This window comes from Dipodomys spectabilis, unplaced genomic scaffold, assembly GCF_019054845.1.
Source record: "Dipodomys spectabilis isolate Male_0828 unplaced genomic scaffold, ASM1905484v1 ptg000095l, whole genome shotgun sequence".
Classification (NCBI taxonomy): Eukaryota; Metazoa; Chordata; class Mammalia; order Rodentia; family Heteromyidae; genus Dipodomys; species Dipodomys spectabilis.
This window is the reverse complement of record NW_024870772.1, coordinates 2973674-2994103: the sequence shown is the minus strand read 5'-3', so window position 1 is coordinate 2994103 and position 20430 is coordinate 2973674. Positions and strand designations below refer to the sequence as shown.

Sequence of the window (20430 nt, the reverse complement as noted above, 5' to 3'; positions counted from 1 at the left end):
TGTGATTTTTAAAGTTCCAGTTACAGGGCTAGTGGTCAGTACCTGTTACACAGGAATTCGATTGTAAAATACAGAGAAGCCACATTTTGAGGGGTCGAATTGGGAGTCTTTATTGGAAAGTGAGGAACTGTGAGAAGGCACGTCCCCCAAAAAACTTGCAACCTCTAATACACTTAAAACTGTTAGGAAACTGAGCCATGAGAGCAGCAGAGAAAAAAGCAGAAAAACAATCTCAACAAACCAGAGCAACTCTAATGCAGAGCTGAAGAGGGATGCTGTGGTAACCTCAGGAAAGCAGAGGCAAGGTGCAAAATGGTTGCAGAGGGGGTCAGGGCCTAAATAGGGTCATGGTCAGGGGACAGGGTCACTCCAGAGTGACTCCAGGGCAGGGGGCTCCAGAGTTCCAAGAGTCTGGGGAGTTCACAGTACAGGTTGGGCAGGTCTATTAACCTATTGTCCAAGTAGCCGCCCTTGCCTCTAGCAATTGAGACACACCCATCATCAAAGGGTGGGACTCCACCTTCATCCACCAAGAAGCCAAAATAGCCCAAGTTAGACCCAATTTCCTATGATCCACCACACTGCCAAGATGGCACCATTTAGACCCAGTATCTTTATTCCGTACCTACTAGCAATTGCCAAGCCAAGTTCAAATCCCAGTAACGGTAACAAACAAATAATAAAAGATTCACTTACAAAGAAGGCAAAGTAGCTACTCTAGAGGCTGAGTTTGGGAAGATTGTGATTCGAGGCCAGTCAGCATAAAACTTCCTGAGACACCCCCCCCCCCCAGTTCAACCAATAGTTGGACACTACACACATGCCTGTCATTGCAGCTGTATGTGTTAGCACTATCCCCACCTAGCAACCCACCTGGATAAGGGCAGGGAAGATATGACCGCCTCTAATAAACCATATAATAATCTTTCTCCTGTGTGTGCCAGCCTCTGCATGGTCCCCGGGGTCAGCCGGGACAGATCCTAACAGTGTGGAAGGCTAAAATCAGGAGGATGGCAATTCCAGGTCAGGCCTGGCATAAAGTTAACAAGAACAACCCCTCATCTCACGGGGGGGGGGGGGGGGGGGGGGGGGGGGGGGGGGGAGTCAGCTCTGGCAAAGGCAAGACCTTAACTCAAAAATAACCAAACCAGAGAGAAGGGGGGTGGCGACAGGACTCAAGCAGTAAAGCATTTAACTAGCAAGCATGAAACCCTGAGTTCAAACCCTATCCTCCCCCTTCTCCCCCCTCAAAAAAAGCATTTTTCCAGGCATTTCAAAAACATAAGCTAGAAACTTCAATTAATCATACTATGACTCAATTTTTAAATTATTAATTGTAATACCTGACTCCCCTATGAAAAATGATCCTGACGTGACACCCTTACAGAGGGCAAAAGACTTCAAATAGAACTTGTTCTCTCAAACAGTTTTCACACACACACACACTCACAGAGCTGGTACTCTGCATCTGTAGGTTCCCCATCTGTAAATTCAGCCAACCAGAAACCAATAATATGTTGAAAACAAAAGAGGTTGGGTCCACACTGACCCTTTTCATCTTGTCAATGCAGTGTAACAGCTATTTACAAAGTCCCCATGCTGTATTTGGTATTATAATTGATCTAGAGATGATCTAGTTGCATACAGGCAGCTTGGTATACGTTTTCTGCAGATACTCTAATGCTCAAGTGGTTACTATATTTTCAGGGGCATATGTAACTTTTGGTACTGTGTTAGTCCTGGATCCAATTCCTCTAGGCACTGAGGAACAATACATAGGATTTGTACCTATAATCCAAACTAATGTGAACAGCTAAGCCTAAACTATTATTGTCTGACACAAGTTTGCTGATGCAATCAGACTATCATGAATTCTTTATTGTTATCACCTTGAATGATACTGACTTCAGAGACAGAGTACTACAGTCTGAGATATATTGTCGCTCTCAGAAGACAATATGCTTTGAAGAATTACTACCACAATGGGAAAATGATAGGGTTCTTGTTGGAATGGCGTTCACAGCCCAGGTGGGGTAGATGGCTGATCAGTTAGGCATCCTCCTTTCCTCTCACCTCCATTCCATTTCTTCAGGTCCATTCTTACTCCTCAATCAATCTCAGACCAAAGGCTTCTTCCTCAGTCACTCCTCCAAATCCTGCAAATGAACAAAGCTGAATGCCCCCCACAATGCTTTCAGAACATTTGGCTCAAACTTTTATTACACGGCACTCTATAAGCTTTTTCTGTAAGTTTTTTTTAAGGGGGGGTTGTTGTTGACTTCCCCCAAAAATTGTAATTCCTGGTAGCAAGAACCTTATCATGCTCAATTCTACACCTGTAGCATTTAACATAATACCTTCTCCATACTGATACTCCATGCTGACTGAAGGTGAGTTTGAAAAAGGAAAGAAAAAAAGGTGAGTTTGTTAAAACAGCCACTGCACACATGCAATTTTTTTTTTTTTTGGTCAGTCCCGGGGCTTGAACTCTGGGCCTTGGCACTGTCCCTGAACTATTCAACTCAAGGCAAATTCTCTCCCACTTGAGCCATAGTGGTTAACTGGAGATAAAGAGTCTCATGAACATTCATGACAAGGCTGGCTTTGAACCTTGATCCCCAGATCTCAGCCTCCTGGGTAGCTAGGATTACAGGCATGAGCCACTGACACCCAGCTCACACATACACTTCTGCACACACTCGCACCCCCCAAAGAACAAAGCAAAACTACAACGATTAACAAAAGATAAAAGGGGAAGTGATATAGTATTTGGAAGAGAAATATAGAAGACCAGATATATAAATAAGAGGAAATGAAAGAAGAAAAGGAAAAGGAAACAGACAATAACTTGTTAGTGGCTGTTCTGGGGCTGGATGCAGCTGAATGATAGTGATTGCCTCGAATCAATGCCTCTGACTTGGATCCCAAAACCAAAGAAAAAGGAGGGGGGAATGAAAAAAGAAAACTTTGGTGACATTGATCAAGATGCATTATATTAATAAACTGTTCTGTTGAATGGAAACTCCTTCATACAATCCTTTGAAAGTAGCTTAAAAAGAGAGAGAAGTGCTCTCAAGACAAGTGTGTATGGATTTTAAATGGCCACCAATAAATGAGGACAGATGAGATATACAGATGGAGTCAGACTCTACAAAATGCCTAAATTCCAAAGACAATTTTCAAAAACACTACAATCTTGCAGAATAACAAGCAAGCTATTACTACAACTATCACTTATGCATCAACTAAGGTTGTAAAATAACCTAGCCTGGTCCCCTAAGGTCTTCAACAGGGACTGAACTTACTCCCCTGGAGGAAAATTAACCAATTCATTCAGCTGTTCAAAGGGCTATGAGGAGCTGGGTGTGGTGGTGCACACCTACTATTCCAGCTACTTGGGAAACTGAGGCAAGATGAACAGTAGTTCAAGTCCTTATCTGAAAAACAAAATACAAAGAAAGGGATGAGGGTATGGCTCAAGTATGGAGGCTTTGTGGAACAAGCTCAACATCCTGGGTTCTATTCTAAAGACTGAGGAAGGTGGCTGTTAATGAACCCATACCTTGTATGTCTTTGTATCATAGTGACTACGATGGCTTTCTCTCAAGTATTTGCCAACCTATTCTTACAGAGAAGACAACTATAGTCTCAGCCATCAAGTCTGCCATTTTCAAGCATCTATCTCTTTATACCAAGAAGTACTATTTAAAAGTTTCCATACCTCACTACCTTATCCTCGCTGAGAGGAGACAGAGAGGAAATACAGCTCCCTTCAGGATTTCATTATAAAGGTTAGTAAAGAAATGGTTGTTGGAAAAGGAGACACGCTGGAAAAGGGACATGTGTAGCACCTACAATAAACTGGAAGAAATCACATTTAAGGACCCAGGAAGATGATGGATAAATTGACCTTGGCGGGGGGAGGGGAGAGAAAGAGAACCCAAACACTATTTATTGCTCTGAGGGAGAAGTATCTGAGACTATTTGAGGATAAGCAAGTATTTGGTGACATTTATACTAGCAGAGCCTGTCTAATGAAAATACTGAATCATCCTAACCACGTAACAGGTGAATCAGCACAGCACTGAGACCTCCAGCTAAAGGCAGATGAAAAAGTGGGGGAAAAAATAATGAGAAATAAGCCATTATGGAAGAAAACAGTCCCACCAAAGATGAATGATCTACGATTGTGGAGGACAATCAGTAAATAAGGGGTTGGGGGGGGCGCTGGAAGTGGGGGGGAGGGAGTCTGAGATACAGGGACAAGTACAGATGAGCACAGAGATACAAGCAAATTGGGAAGAAGAGAAAAAACAAATACCACAAAGTTCCCACTGGGTAGGAGAGGGAGACAAAGAGGAAAGGAAACAAATCTTAAGTTACTATTGGCTGATTTTGTTTTCCTATAGGTAAAGACAAATGCATGTCATCATGTGTCTATTCAGTCATGCCTACTCCCTATGACCAACGGTTATTCCACCTTAGATGGGCAATTCATACTCTAGACATCACAGATTAATGTTGGTATCATTAAATGTTCTGCAGATAGTAGTATATTACAGGTTTTCCAGATAAGATGCCTTAAGGAATTGCTGTGTTTTCTTTTACAGACATCAGCACTAGATGAGCTAGTGGTAAAAGTGAAGCTAGAGCAGCAATACTATGAATTTTACAGTACAGCTGATATACCTTCCAAATCGATGACAAATTTTTCAAATCATTTCTTGCAGGAAGAAATGGGTAACTTCAGAAATCCTAACTAAGAAAAACATATACTTATTATTATGTTAAAGGTAACTTTAAAAAAAAAAAAAAAGAGGGCTAGGAAGGTGGCTCATGGTAGAGCGCTTGCCTCGCATGCTCAAAGCCCTGGGTTTGATTCCTCAGCACCACATAAGCAAAAAAGAAAAAAGCCAGAAGTGGCGCTGTGGCTCAAGTAGTAGAGTGTTAGCCTTGAGCTGAAGAGCTGAGGGACAGCGCCCACACCCATAGTTCAGGCCCCACGACCGGACCCCCCCCCCAAAAAAAAAGAAAATGAATTAAAGGGAAAATACAGACATTGGGAGACTGGGAGAAAGGAAATTGGATGACAGAAATTGAGACAGGAAGGACAATAGGAATCATGCTAGGTTGTTATGGATCTATTTTTAAAGTCATTCAAAAGAAAAAGAAAATTTTTTAAAGGATATGTAGTCTGGAATTATACATATCACAAAATATACAAAGCAAGAGCTACTAAAAATGATATAAAATTGCAAAATGTTAAGAACAAAGCTGGACCAAAGTTTCATACCATCAGAATTGACAATAACTTTCTAGACATGAATGCAGAAGCAGCCAAAGAAGAAATAGAACAGACTACATATTTTTTTTTTTTAATGTATGTGATGGGTCTGGGGATGTGACTTAGTGGTAGACTGCTTGCCTTGGAACAATTCCTTGGTACCATGTAAACAGAAAGCAAAGAAAGGAAAGGAAAGGAAAGGAAGGAAGGAAGGAAGGAAGGAAGGAAGGAAGGAAGGAAGGAAGGAAGGAAGGAAGGAAGGAAGGAAGGAAGGAAGGAAGGAAGGAAGGGAGGAAGGAAGGAAGGGAGGAAGGAAGGAAGGAAGATGGATGGATGTAGTGGTGCAAGCCTGAAAACCCAGCACTCAAGAGACAACAGAAGGGTCAGGAATCTAAGGCCAGCTTGTCTGAAAAAAAATAATAAAACAAAATAAAAACTTCTATAGGGGACTGGGAAGGTGGCTCAGTGGTACAGTGCTTGCCTAAAATGCATGAGGCCCTGGATTTGATTCCTCAGTACCACATACACAGAAAATGCTAGAAGTGGCACTGTAGCTCAAGTAGTAGAGTAGTAGCTGTAGCTCAAGTAGTAGAGTGCTAGCCTTGAGCTAAAGAAGCTCAGAATCAGTGCCCAGGCCCTGAGTTCAAGTCCCAGAACTGGCACCAAAAATTAATTAATTAATTAAACAAACACTAAAAATCAAAGGGCACTATTAATAAAATGAAATCACAGGCCATGAAATGGAAGAAAACATGAGAATCATGTAAGTGATTATCTAGAACATAAAAAGAATCCCTATAACTCAAGTGATAACCCTAACAATGAGCAAAAGATTTGAATAGACATTGCTCCAAAGAATTTGGAGACCCCAGATACACACACACACACACACACACACACACACACACACACACACGCATGCACGTGCACAAAAAAGAAAAAAGAAAAAAAATATCTGTCAAGAGATAAAGCTGTCAATACAATCAGAACTGTAGATGACAAAGCTATTGAAACCATGAGAGTAAGACTTTCAAGATAATTTTGAGGAAGTGGCGCTGTAGCTCAAGCGGTAGAGTGCTCTCCTTGAGCTGAAGAGCTGAGGGACAGCGCCCAGGCTCAAAGTTCAAGCCCCACCACCAACAAAGAAAAAAAAAAGATAATTATGATTACAGGATGTAGAGAGATAAGACAATGTGCATAAACAGAGACATTCAGCAAAGGGGTATAAAAATGTTTTAAGTCATATGAAAAGTCTAGACAAAAATATATCAACATGAAGAATCCGTTCCCTAAAGCTGAGCACAACATAAACCATCAGTAAATTGAAAGATGAATCAACAGAAATCATACAAAGTAGAAAGTGAATAGAGAATGAGTACAGAGGATCCAAGACCTGTGGAACTATATTCAAAACATTACAGAGGAAGAGATGGTTCACAAGAAATGTTTGTAGAGACACTCCATGAAAGATTTGAAAAGCTGTGAAGGGCAGTAAACAATAGATAAAGCAGCTTTAGTGGACTCAAACACAGGATAATTTCAAATAATAAGAAACATCCTAAAACCCTATTATAATTGCAGAAAACAGAGCTAAAGAAAAAAAATTGAAGGCAGCCAGAGTGGGAGAAAAAAGTATTACAAAGATAAGAATGTCAAATTTTACCTGTTCAGAACTAAGTAAAGCAGAAGATAATGGAGCAGGAGATTATCAGTAGTAAGGAAAAACTGTACCCAGGTAAAATATTTCAGAAACAAGACAAATGGACTTTTTCAAATAAACATAACCTAAGGAAGCCAGGCACCAATGGCTCACATCTGTCATCCCAACTACTCAGAAGGTGGAGATCTTAGGGTCAAGGTTGAATGCCAGTCCAGGCAGACAAATTAAAGAGACTTTGAACTCCAGTTAATCAGCCAAAAAACTGGAGGTGTGGTTCAAGTGGTATATTGCTAGCTCTGAGTAAAAATGCCAATGCTCAAATGCAGGGCCCAAGATAAAGATAGAAACAATTACATGAAATTTCTAGCACAAATAATTAATGAGCAGGTAAGAGACAAAAGATGAGTTAGTGAAAATTTATTTGCAATCCAGTTAATGGTTAATGGCTGTAGTGCACGATGAATTCCCATCGAAGGATAAAGCGCAAAGGGAAAAAATAAATAAAATGGGCCAAAAATGTAAAAGAGCAATTCTTAGAACAAGCCCAATTTGCCTACAAACAAAGGCAAAGATGTACAAAGTCACTGGTAATAAGGAATATATTAAAGTAAAAAGAAGATATCATTGTACAATGATGAGACTGGCAAAGTGCCCATTGATAGTGGTATTTCAGGGAAAGTGGCCATTTGCCTGCCTTACCAGTAACAATGTGAACTGTTCTATCTTTTCCAAATCAGTGTCACTGACATTGACGAAAATTAAAATCGCACATGCCTTTTAAATGGATAATACTATGCCCAAGAATTTATTCCATAGGAATGTCAGAATATAGCTATTAAGACATAACACTTTAGGGGTCACTATATAAACTAGTCCATGAGCCAACTATTTCAAAGTCAACTATACAAAAGCCAAGGGCTAGTTAGTTATACCTGTTTACTAAAGAGTATTCAAGTGGTGCTTTGGCTCAAGTGGTAGAGTGCTCGCCTTGAGCTGAAGAGCTGAGGGATAGAGCCCAAACCCAGAGTTCAAGCCCCATGACTGACAAAAAAAGTTCATCTACACAGTTCAGACTATAAACTTGAACGAGAAAAATACATTAGTTGTAAGAGTATTCAATAAGCTCACACACAAAAGGTGCAATACCTAACTTCTATGCTTATGGTGCATACACCATAAAGTCAAGCTACTTCATTTTGCTACTAGCATTCATTGTGAATTGCTGCCTTTGAGACATGAATTTACTGGCATAGACTAATACTTCTTCAGCACAATGCACATGTAGAACTGTATAGTAGGTGCTTCATGTACATTTTGATGCTCAAATACATTCTGGGATATCATTATTTGCTTTTGTCACTTCAATTTACGAGTAAGTAGAAACTAAAGAGAAACACCTTTCCTGGTAAAAATAGTGAAAAATGGGATAGGATAGTCTGATGTCTCAAATCCTAAACGGTGTGACTCCACTCTACTCCTGGGCTTCTTTTTACAAGAAAACTTTTCAGAAAAATACAATGAATTAAAGACTGGCTGAACATTTTGCTAGAGATGAATGAGGGAAGTAGGAAAGGATCAGGGTAGCAGCATCCAGCTACTAAAAGGTCACCATATGGACTCCCAATGACTGTTCCTTGATTTGTTCTTTCAATGACTATTTTAGTACTTAGTATATATCAATCATCATCTTAACCAGTGTGTTGGAGACCAGTGAAATCAACATGAAGAATACCCATTCCCGTGCCTGGCACCGGTGGCTCACGCCTGTAATCCTAGCTACTCAGGAGGCTGAGACCTGAGGATCGCAGTTCAAAGTCAGCCCGGGCAGGAAAGTCCGTGAAACTCTTAGCTCCAATAAACCACCAGAAAACCAGAAGTAGTGCTGTGGTTCAAGTAGTATAGCGCTAGCCTTGAGCTGAAGAGCTTAGGGGCAGTGTGACCAGGCCCAGAGTTCAAGACCCCACCAACGACAAAAAAAAAAAAAAAAAAACCATTCTCTGCCTTCAAGGGGCTTATGATTGGGAGGGAACAAGACCCATCAAGAAGCAATAGGAACGAATGTCAGATGCTACAGACCGCCAAAGTTTAGTCTGGAACCCAGCATGTTTATGTTAAAGCATAAATAAAGACAAGCAAGGAAGTGCCACAGAAAGTAATAATAGCGCGAACAGCAGCAATGGTTGGAACATGAATAGTACATATTTGTGACAGGGAAAGAGGCCAAATGAATTTCACTGATGATTTACTTTGAGTGTTTGCTCTTGTAAAAATACATGGTGTTTAAGGGGTTGGGAAGGTGGCTCAGTGGTAAAATGTTTGCCTTATAGGCATGAGGCCTTGGGTTCAATTCCTCAGCACCACATAAGCTGTGTATCAAGTGGTAGAGCACTAACCTTGAGTTGAAGAGCTGAGGGACAGCTCCCAGAGTTCAGGCCCATGACCCACCAAAAAGAAAAAGAAAAAGAAAAAGAAATACATCCCAAATTTAATGACTAGCTTTTTTAAAACAGTGACTGATAGAAAATCCAGGGGACATCCTTGGGGGTAGTAAATAGTTTCCATCTCTGTCTTCATTTGCAATGTTCTTTACGTGATTAGGTACAAATGAAGTTTTATGCACTTCTTTAGGAAACCCTCTGATACTTCACCTGCACTAAACACCTACAATAACTTTTATAGTAGTTACTTGGAAACATTTTGAGTGGCTTTCCCAAGGTCACAGAAAAAATCTCTAGGAGAGACAGGAATGGAATTCATGACCTTTGACAGCTAACAGTGCTCTACCCACACTCAGAAATTCCTTCTCTGTATCAATTTTATTTCCACTTAGAGGTGCTGGGAAACGCATCTCTCTTGGGGAGGAGGAGGAAGAGAGGTAGCCATGGGCCTGGGAGAAAGGTAGGGTGAGATGGGGGGGGGGGGGGGAAGGGAGGGAGTAGTTTTCCTGTTGATTCAGTTGTCACACTACTTCATAGCTTACAAAGTCACTTTTACCCACATTACTTCATTTACCCACAGTAGAAACCTGACCACGGTTACCTAGACTTTAGTCAGAATGAACATACACATAGACTCAAAGTGAGACATCTCTGCTACCAGGATATGCTATCATAGATGAGAACAGACTAGGAAATGAACATTTCTTATCTATTATTTTACAACAATGCATCTTGGTTTTTCTTGTAAGCAAAAATTATACCTATCTTCATATAAACACTTAACTAGGCTAGCTTTTTTTTTTTTTTTGCCAGTCCTAGGGGTTGAACTCTGGGTATCAACGCTCTCCTTGAGCTTCTTTTGCTCAAGGCTACCACTCTACCACTTGAGCTACAGCTCCACTTCCAGTTTTTTCTGTGATTAATTGAAGATAAGAATCTCACTGACTTTCATGCCCAGTCTGGCTTCAACCCAAGACCCTCAGATCTCAACCTCTTGAGCAGCTAGGATTACAGGCGTGAGCCACTATTGCTGAGCATGAATTAGCTTCTTAATCTCAAAATCCTAAACACAGAAAGTGAAAAACACAGCCTTTGCGTGTTTCTCTTTTTTATATACTATAGTTTTTTTTATATACTGTAATCATTGGTCAGGAAAGTATGTGGTGTGGGAGGTGGTATGTCAATAGAGAACATAAAAACTCATGTGTAAATGCAAGTATTAAACCTATCCATAGGGCTTGGTATGTGACCTACTGGTAGAGTGCTTGCCTAGTATGCATGAAGCCCTGGATTCAATTCTTCAATACTACATACATTTAAAAAAAAAGCCAGAAGTGGCACTATGGCTCAAGTGGTAGAGTGTCCTTGAGCAAAAGAAGCTTAGGGACCGTGCCCAGACCCTGAGTTCAAGCCCTAGGACTGGCAATATATATATATATATATATATATATATATATATATATATGCATATATATATATACACACACACACATATATATACACATATATATATACATAAATCTAAATAGCAGATATATATACATATACACACCTATATTATGTCAAAAATTATTGTGCACATGAACACTTTAGCGTATAGGAATCACTGTGCCTACCCCACAAGTTTTAGCTATCAAAGGCAGGGTATAATAGTCATGGGAGTTAACATGGCCTTTGATGAATGAGAGAAAATGATTCCAAAACTCTCTAGTTTCCCCCCCCCCACCTCTATGCAGAGAGCACAGCCATTTCCTGTACCCACACACAGTGCCAGTCCAATTACATGCCCAACTACATTAATAATCACGGGAAAAGTACAGACTATAAGCTAGGCAAGCGAAGTATCACTGCACATTGAAAAGAGCACAGGAAGAAACACCAAAACCAGAGCAGAAATCTTTGGATGCATATCCTATAATCTACTGCCAGACCAAAGCAAATCTTTATGGAGCAATATGACTACTCAAGTAGCCACTGTGAGACAATAAACACACAACACCAAAAAAAAACAAAAAATCCCTTTGTAACATAATTAGGGAGAGCATATAGAGAAAGTAACCGTTTAATCCACAGCCTGTGCTCTTTAGCACAGAAGTCCTGTGGCTGACATCAGATGGGAGGTGGCCCAGTACAGGCTCTGAAAATGAATACTGGCAGGTTGAAGTCCGACAGCCTCCTGGCAGGACTTAGGATCTAGAAACCAAGCAGGTCTGACAGAACCAGCGGAAGGCAGTTGACCTTCCGGGCACTGGGCAGGGCCCATCTGTTTACTCCCATTTTGCTTCTGGGAGGAGTGGCTGTGGTGGTTGAGTTAAAGCTGTGGTTATAGGGTGTTGCCAGTGACTTCATTTTAATATTTTTACCCTTACATTTGGTACATATTTAAAGCCAAAGGCTGTGCAAAATTCTTAAGCTTAAAACTAAATTTAATTTTTTAAAAGAAAATAAATCAACACTGGACAAAAATATAGGCATTTCCAGTCTGTGACCCTATGGTAGTGCCAAAACATAATTAAAGTTATTTTCTTAACAACACACACACACACACATACAAACACACACACACACACACACACACACACACACACACAAAAGATATCAGTGATATCAACTTTGAATAAAACTCCTTGGGGAATTTTAGTTCTTGCTCATTAATCAATGTGGAAGCACAAGAAAGAAAATTAACTTCTCAAAAAAAAAAAAAAAAGAAGAAGAAAGAAAGAAAAAGAATAAGTCTGTGCTAGGCCTGGTGATACAAGCTTGTTATCCCAGGACATGGGAGACTGAGACATGAGGAATGTAAATTCAAAGCCAGCTTGGGCTCTTCAGTGATACCTTGTTCCCCATTACCCCCCTCTACAAACAACATAATGTTTCAAAGGACTTTAATATTAGTTTCATACTACATACATACATACATAGTAGGAACTTGAGACTCTAAGAAGAATGCTTCTCCCAACTCCAAAGAAAACAAACCATTAGACATCCAATTTAATGTGATTATTCTAATGCTACTGCATTTTCAAAAATACAAAAACTATAGGTTTTTTTCCATATACTATGAAAACAAATGACCAGCACATTCTATAAGTTCAACTACTTAACAACACCAAAACTCCCTATCACTCAACACCTCCAATACAAAAATGCCCTCAAGTAAAGGCCTGAGGACCTAAGTATTGCAATCATCTTTGCTGAGATCCAGCATACCTAGGTATAAGATAAAATTCTTTCATAAAGTTACTGACAGCCTGCTTCATGATGTAACATGCAAGACTCACTCAAATGCTGTAAAAATGCATGACTCCTTTTCAAGGGAAGCCAGAAGAAATGTAGGCCTGATGTAAGTCCTTTGGACTGAACAGCCAGCATCCTGATTTGTCTTGCCAGAGCTAGGAAGTGTTTGCAATCCCTTCCCTTTTGATAGAGGCCAGCCAGGCATAGCTGCAGCTGTAGTAAACAACCACCAGCCAAGAGCTGCTAAGGTCAAGGTTTCTATGCGATACCAGGACTATGTCCATCAAAACATTAGTTTCTTAAAAAGGAACTTGGGGGAGTGGGGATGGAGCTGTTGAGGACTTACAAGCACAATTTTCATTCAATCAACTGTAATAAAAAGCATTCCCCCCAAAAAGTTGAGCCAATTGAAGTTTCTCTTAAAGATGCTTTACTCAGTAGTAGATCAATAACTGAAGGACTTCGGTCCTAAACAGAAATTCCTCAAGGATGTTTTAACTTGACATGGCTGTCAGTTATGCAGTTGGCATTCATTAAAACTAAGAAAAAAAATTTATGTGACATTCCAATTTCCCAGTTTAAATATATTTCATAATAGTGAGTTGGTAGAATAATAAACCTTTTTTCTAAATACATTATTTCTGCCACTTTCCTGCATGCTTAAATGCTCTCTCGCAACTCAAAGGAGGCTAACACTTGCTCTAATAGGAAGACTGATCAGTCTGCAGTGATAAAGATGTAGCTTAGCATAATTGAGACGTCTGTTCTTTAACATCCTATTCTACTGATCTATAATTCAACGTTTTCCAACCTAAAAGTCTACCCCTTTAACATAACCCATTTCTGTGTGGTTTGAAAAAATGTAAACACCATGTGGATGACATCAGCGAATGGCTGCAAACAGGGTTTGCTTCTCTTTTTTTTCCCCTCCTTTGGGAGGAGGGGGGTCTGCTGCTGTAATTAAATGCCAATTTAACAAGCGTTTCTTCCAAGATGGTACACACATCCCTCTTCAACGTGACCACCCTTATTCCCAAGTGGCTTCTAGCTAAAGCCACCACCATATTTCAAAGCATTTACTTATCTAAACAACTCCATCCTCCACTAAGAAAAAGGGGCATGAAGACGGCTAGGTAGATTTGCAGAGTGACGTGTATTTGATTGGCAGATGTCTACGAAGCAACTGGAGGCACATGCGCTAAATGTAAATAGAGCTGCTCGGTCTTTCTTGGGTGTGACAGGGAAACAGAATATGAACGCCGAGTTAAAATATCGTACTGCACTGGCTGAGAATTCTATTAGCCAGTAGAATTATTTGAAACAATCCACACAGAACAAGACTTAAGTCATCGGCACATTTAAATTCGAGAGCTGACAATACTAACGACACAAACTGTTTATCCAGATTACACATTCCGTTGGACTAATACTCTTTAACTCAACACAGTCGGCTTTGATCCGCTGAATTAAGGCTATTACTTATTAAAGTATGCAAAACTCGAAGGGCAGAGGGAAGGGGGCTGGGAGGCGGCAGGGCATATAACAAAGGAATTGGTACTTTTTTCCCCAAGCATTTGCCTGCCTCCAAAGCGCAGCGACACAAAACTGTTGAGTGCACCCCACCCTTTCCCCTCAAGATAAAAGTTTGCAAAGTTCTAGAAGGCAGTTCTCCACCCAACAATCGCAAGGCTGGCTCTCGGGGTAGCAGATCACCTCCCATTAGCACCCACTCATGCCGCGGAGGTCAAGGCCGAGACCTCGGAGCTAGCTCCTAAGGCAACCAAGCGGCTCCCCGGCCGGCTTCGAGGGTTTCCTTGCCCAGGTGGCCTCCAAAGCTGCCCCTGGCCAACTCCAGCCTCGTCCCCCCCCAAAACTGAAGAATAACAGCCTTGGGCCAGCCCCTGGTCTGAATTCCGTGGACCGGGCACTGTCTCAAGTGACAGTTACCCATCATTAGGACCAGAGACAATAACGAAGGTAGCACCAGGACCACTATTCATGCCAGCAGTGTCATCTCCGCCTTAACCCCTTCCCGTCCACCACTGAGCGAGTGTGCGCGCGCGCACACGCACACACACACACACACACACACACACACACACACACACACAGAGCCCTGGTGCGCCCGCAGCTATCCCCATTTATTCCTGGGATCCAACTACTTTCACGACTACACACACACACACACACACATTCAGCCTGGAGGGGAGATTTATTTCTCATCGTTGGCAACTGTCAGACAAACACTGCAACCCACAATTCCACTAGGGGTAGAGGGGGAAAAATGCCTAATTTCTTGCTACTTGCTAAGTTCTTTTAAAAAAAAAATTGGGTGGGGGGTGGGAGAAGTAACCTCCCTCTTTCTTCTCCACGAATCCGACCGGCGCTACTTGCTCAGCCGTGTAGCATCGCCCTTCCCCGACACCCCCCACCCCCCCACTGCTTCCCCACACTTTCCCCCCGTTAGAACACAGACCAACCAAAATGATTTAACTTGAGCAGATGACAGACGGAAAAGAAAACATGTTAAGAGAATACGGTCTGATTTGGGATGGCACCAAAAAATTTAAAAAAAGAGGGGGGGTTATTTATTTTGATAAGAAACGGAATTGGCACAGACCTGAACAGAAGCTGTAGAGCAGGAGAAATTGTTTTCTTTCCCTAACACAGACTCTGACACACTCTCTTTCTCTCTCTCTCTCCTTCCCTTCCCTCCCTCTCTTCTTTCCCTGTTTCCCCTTCTCTCTCGCCCTTTCTCCTCTCCCCCTTTCTCCCTCTCACACGCGCACACACTCACTCGCACACACGGCGTCACCCGCACACACACGCACAAGCAGAGCCTCTCAGCTGCTCTCTGCAGTTCTCAGGAAATGAATGGGGGGCAACCCAGGGAACTGTTGTACTTGCAAATGACTTACCCGGATCACATGATGCGCTAAATGTAGGGTGGGCCGGTGGGTGGAGGCTGCCGAGACGCGAGCCCGGGTCTAGCGTGGGGAGCCTCGCCAGGCCCGCATCGAATTACCCCGGGGCCCCAGCCGAGGGGGTGGCCGGACTCGCTGCTCCTGGCCTTTGCGAGACCCGCGGGGCTCTGGGAACCCGAGAGCCAGCCGCCGGGCCGAGGGGTGGGGTGGGGTGGGGTGGGGTGAGGCTGGGAGGTGGGGAAGGGTGAAAACACCAAACCCCCCAAACAAAAGAGCTCCCGGTCCTCCTCCCCCGAAACAAAGCCCCGCCGCTGCAGGGCGAGCCCCGGGGTGGGGCCGAGGGCGGGGGCGGCGGCGGGGAGGGGCTCGCTCAGCAGGCGCTAAGTCGCTTTATTGCCATGAAAATGGGGCCCCCCTAGCCGCTCCGCCCCGGGATTAGGAGGCGGGCTGTGTGAGTGAGTGTGTGTGTGCGTGCGTGTGCGTGTGTGATGGTTGAAATCCCCGGTGGGAAGCGAACCCCTCCCCGCTCGCAGAGGTAGAAGGCAACACCCACTGCCCAGCCCTCGCCTCCCCGCCCCGGCCGCGGGCTGGGGGAAGGGGGTGGGGTCCGCCCCGCCCCACCCCGCCCCACCCCTGCCTCCGCCCCCTGGCCGCGGACGCGCTTCCTTTTCACCTGCACCACCTTGCTGCGGCGGCACCCAAAATAGCCCACACATGGCCCGCGTAGTTGTGGGAGCTTCAGGCTGAGGGGACCCACAGTGCGGGGCTGGGGGGGGGGGGGGTCGAGGGGGTGGGGAAGGGGGAGGGCTGGTGGGGAGGTCGCGGCCCGAGTCCAACCCCCCCCACCACCTCCGATTGCAACTCGCCCGGCTGGGACTCTCGCTGAGCCCAGAGAAAGTCTCCCCCCACCACCACCACCCCCTTTTGTGTCCGAGCGCGCTGGGCAGCCTCAGGAAAAGAATTCCGAGACAAATAAAGAGCCCGCTGGGCACCCCGCCCCCCCTGAATTCTGCCCCCACCCCCGCTCTCTGCCCACCCCTTCCCCACAGAGCGGAGGGGGGCGTTCCGGGAGGGGGCCGGGAGCCCGGAGAACTTGCAAAGGTGTGGGCGGAGCCGGCCCCGGGCTGCGTGCACCGGCCGGGTCAGTGTCCCGGGACCCCCGCCACCCTCCACGCCGGGCCGTAATGGGGAAGGGGGGGGGTCTGCACCGGGTGGGGGGGGACGGTGCCCGGGGCGCGGGGGTGATTGGGGAAGGGGCGGATGGCTAAGCCCGGGAGCCCCGGGAAATCATTGTTTGGGTCTGAGAGCGACGCACGTTGCGGGCCAAGGAGGGGGCGTCCTCCCAACCCCGCGCTTCACCTTGGCGGGAGAAATTGCGGGGGGGGGGAATCCGAGCCGAGACGAGTGCCCGGCTCGGTCCCGAGAGGTGAGGTGGCTGCTGGTGCCACTTAACTTAGCAAAGCAGGTGGGGGAGCTGCGGACCCCAACCCTGCGCACCCGAGGGGAGCTCCGAAGCGCGCGGCTGGAAGTCCAGCCCTGGACGCACCCCCATTCCCCCCCGGCCATCCCCACCTCCTTTTCCCTCCCCCCCCCGTGGGCCCCAGGGAACGGATCCCCGAGATTGCGGGGCGGGAGAGGGAGGAGGAGGAGGCCGCCCTGCTGTTCCCGCGGCGGCTCGGAGGGCACGGGGTCAGCGCTGCGCCCGGAGGAGCGGCGGAAGCGGGGGGCTGGAGGAGGGGCGGGGGAGAAGGAGGCGGGAACCGGTCCTTGCTGGACCGTGCCTGCAGGCTCCACTTTCTGGGAAACCTTAGGTGATTGCCCTGGAGAGCCCGGGTGAGCCAGACACCCCTGCTGGGGGTCCCTCAAATCCGCCCCGCGTGGGGAAACCTGCCCAGCCAGCGCTGGAAGGCGCGGAAAGGGAAGTTTTGTGTTTGGAGAGAAAGAGGTGCAGTCCTGCGTGGCACGGAGCAGAAGCCCATTGGGGTGGGGGGGGTGGGGGGAGAGAAACCGGGGAGAGGCCGAGAAACAGGAAATGAAAGCGAAGGAGCAAATTGAAGCCAGGAAAAGGACTACGGCTTCTACATCTGTGTGGCACCGTGGCATTTTGCAAACGCTTCGGGCCCGGTGTGCGTTTCCTAATGTAACAAAGGCGGGGGACGGCGGTGCGCTCGGGGGGGTTCCCTCCCCCCAACGTCTTGTGGAGAAGGATGGGGGACCAGTGGTCCTGCCTAACGGCCCAGAATCCCACAGCTCTGTCCTGGTTCCCCCAAGGATGATGAATCAGCGAGCCTGGGTTTTAGGAATAAGAGAGGATTAAGAACAAATAAGTGTGGAAAAGTGCCGGACACTCTTCGAGCGAAGCAGCCTTTAGAGGACAGCAGAGCAACAACAAGAAGACTTAAGGATCCCCCCCCCAAGGAAGGGGACCCAGGAGGGGGGGGGGGGTTCTCTGTGCGAAGAAAAGAAGTAGCCCTGTGCTCTGATCTCCGGCACGGGGCTTTTCGGGCTCCTCCATCCAGGAAAGGACAATTTTGAGGGGGAAAATGTGCAGTCTGTAAGTGAAAAACTTCACTCAATCACTGTAAAGTTTCCCTGTAGGTGGGGCTTGGAGAGATACAGTGAGGCCGGAAGTTAGGTTAGCTGTCAGGGTGGAAGATGCTGGAAGAAAGTACTATAACGGCTTGCTTTCTTAGAGACCAGCGGCGCACAGACCTTAAATAACATTCCACAGTGGATGTGTCTGCCTGTGGAAAAGCCAACTGCAGGACGCTCCCTTCCTGTGGCTGCCGCCATGGGTACGTTAAGAGAAGGAAGAAAGGAAGGCAGAAATCAAGTACGAGAATACATTCCAGGGGAGTAAGGAAATTAAGGACAGGTCAAGGTTATTATCTAGTCTGGGTAGTATGAGGCTGAAAGAAGTACATGAATTTTTTTAAGTGCTAGTAGTTTTTTTTAACAACTGTAGAATTCCAGCCGGGCTCATACCTGTAATCCTAGCTACTCGGGAAGCTAAGATCTGAGGATCCCGGTTCAAAGCCAGCCCCAGCAAGAAAATCCATGAGACTCTTATCTCCAAGAAACCACTCAGAAAACAAGAAGCGGCGCGGTGGCTCAAGTGGTAGAGTGTTTGCCTTGAGCTGAAGAGCTGAGGGACAACTCCCCACGACTAACAAAAAAAAAAAATGTGTAATTCCACATAGTTGAAGGGTAGGTAGATACATGGATAGATGATAAATAGGTAGGTAGGTAGGCAGATAGATCGATCGATCGATAGATAGATAGCACATTGAAACCCACCAAACACTTCAAAATTAAGGAGTGACACTACTCAGAAATTTTGTACATCTACTTAAGAGTAATAATAAATTTAAAAAACGGAGAGAGATTAAGGAAAAACAATAAAAGAGATGAATTTATTCAAAGAATAGTGAGACCCCCCTTCTATTATTAACGTGTAACATTAAAGAACACTTTTACAATCAGGTGCTGGTGGCTCATAATTGTAATCCTAACTATCCAGGAGTCTGAGATCTGAGGATTGCAGTTTGAAACAAGCCTGGGCAGAACCATGAGACTTTTATCTCCAATTATATACAAGACAAACTACAAAAACCCAGAAGTGGAGCTAAAGTGGTAGAGTACTAGCTTTGAGCACAAAACTCAGGGACAGCACCCAGGCCCTGAGTTAGCCCTAGGACTAATACCCACAAAAAGAGTCACATAGCATATCTTAAAATTTAGTCTCAGTTTAAGCTGGCAGCGTGGCTCAAGTAGTAGAGGACCTGCCTCACAAGCACACTGCCCCAAGTTCAAATCCCATTACCACCAAAAAAATTAGCATAAATAATTTAGTCTAATTTTTAAAATGACATGAAAATGTTGATATTTAAGAAGGCATCAATAAAATAAAAATAAGACAACTCCACAGGTATAAAAAGAAGAAAAATACAGGTTTTTAGAAAGCTGAAACATCTTTTGTCCGAAGAGTACAGGAAGAGGGGGACAACTACTTAAGATAATTTTGAAAATATAGGCCAGCTGCTGGTGGCTCAGACCTGTAATCCTAGCTATTCAGGAGGCCGAGATCTGAGGATCAAAGTTCAAAGCTAGCTAAGCAGGAATGTCTATGATACTGATCTTCAGTTAACCACCAAAAAGCCAGAAATATTGTTGTGGCTCAAGGGGTAGGGTGTTGTTATCTGTAAGCAAAGAAAAGCTCAGGGATAGTGCCCAAATCCTGAGTTCAAGCTCCAGTACTGTTCCTCTCCAATAACATTTTCAAAAAATAACATCATGCTCTAAAAAGGGTAAATGCAGATTTAAAAGGGAAAATAACTTCATTGTGCAAAGTGGGGAATGGATGTGGAAAAGCAAAAGCAAAGCTGGAATCTAGAAGCAGGATGAGACTGCCAGTGTACATGTGTGCATGCACAAGATGCATTTTCAAGTCAGTTTATAACATTCTTTCTCTTATGTAGAGCTTAAAATTACAGTATGGACTGAGGAAATAGAAAAAAAGATCTCCTATGCTGGCAAATGTAAGTGGATTTTTTTTATGTGTAGACCTTTCTATACTTTACCTCCATATGTTTACCCAGATTTGAGAAATCAGAAAAGGAAAGATGGCAGAATTATTTTACCAAGAAGAATGTGTCCTGCTGACAATATAAAAGAATGTAGAAACAAATTAGAGAACCTTAGAATTTCAAAGTTAAAAATATCTGTTGACTCTAATCCCATATGACACTTCAAAGCTAAGATGATTTCGGTCAATGGTGATAGTCCATTTTCCTTACTATATATACCTCATTTGCATGGTATTTATTTTTTGAATAACCAGAAGAAGACAATTAATAAAGATAATGAAGGTTAATATTCTGAGGGGGG

At 44.4% G+C, this 20430-nt stretch overlaps 1 protein-coding gene across 2 annotated transcripts in view; it reads right to left on the bottom strand.

The window, feature by feature from the left end:
- The window catches only part of Klf12 (Kruppel like factor 12), a 355582-nt gene extending 339838 nt beyond the window's left edge, over positions 1 to 15744 (bottom strand). Inside the window, exon 1 of one of the 2 annotated variants that reach the window (XM_042685420.1) lies at positions 15538 to 15744. The gene's annotated coding sequence lies outside the window, so the exon portion shown is untranslated. Of the gene's footprint in view, positions 1 to 15239; positions 15303 to 15537 lie in introns of those variants that run through there. The other variant, XM_042685421.1, reaches the window with a different exon arrangement.
- Between the last annotated feature and the right edge of the window lie 4686 nt (positions 15745 to 20430).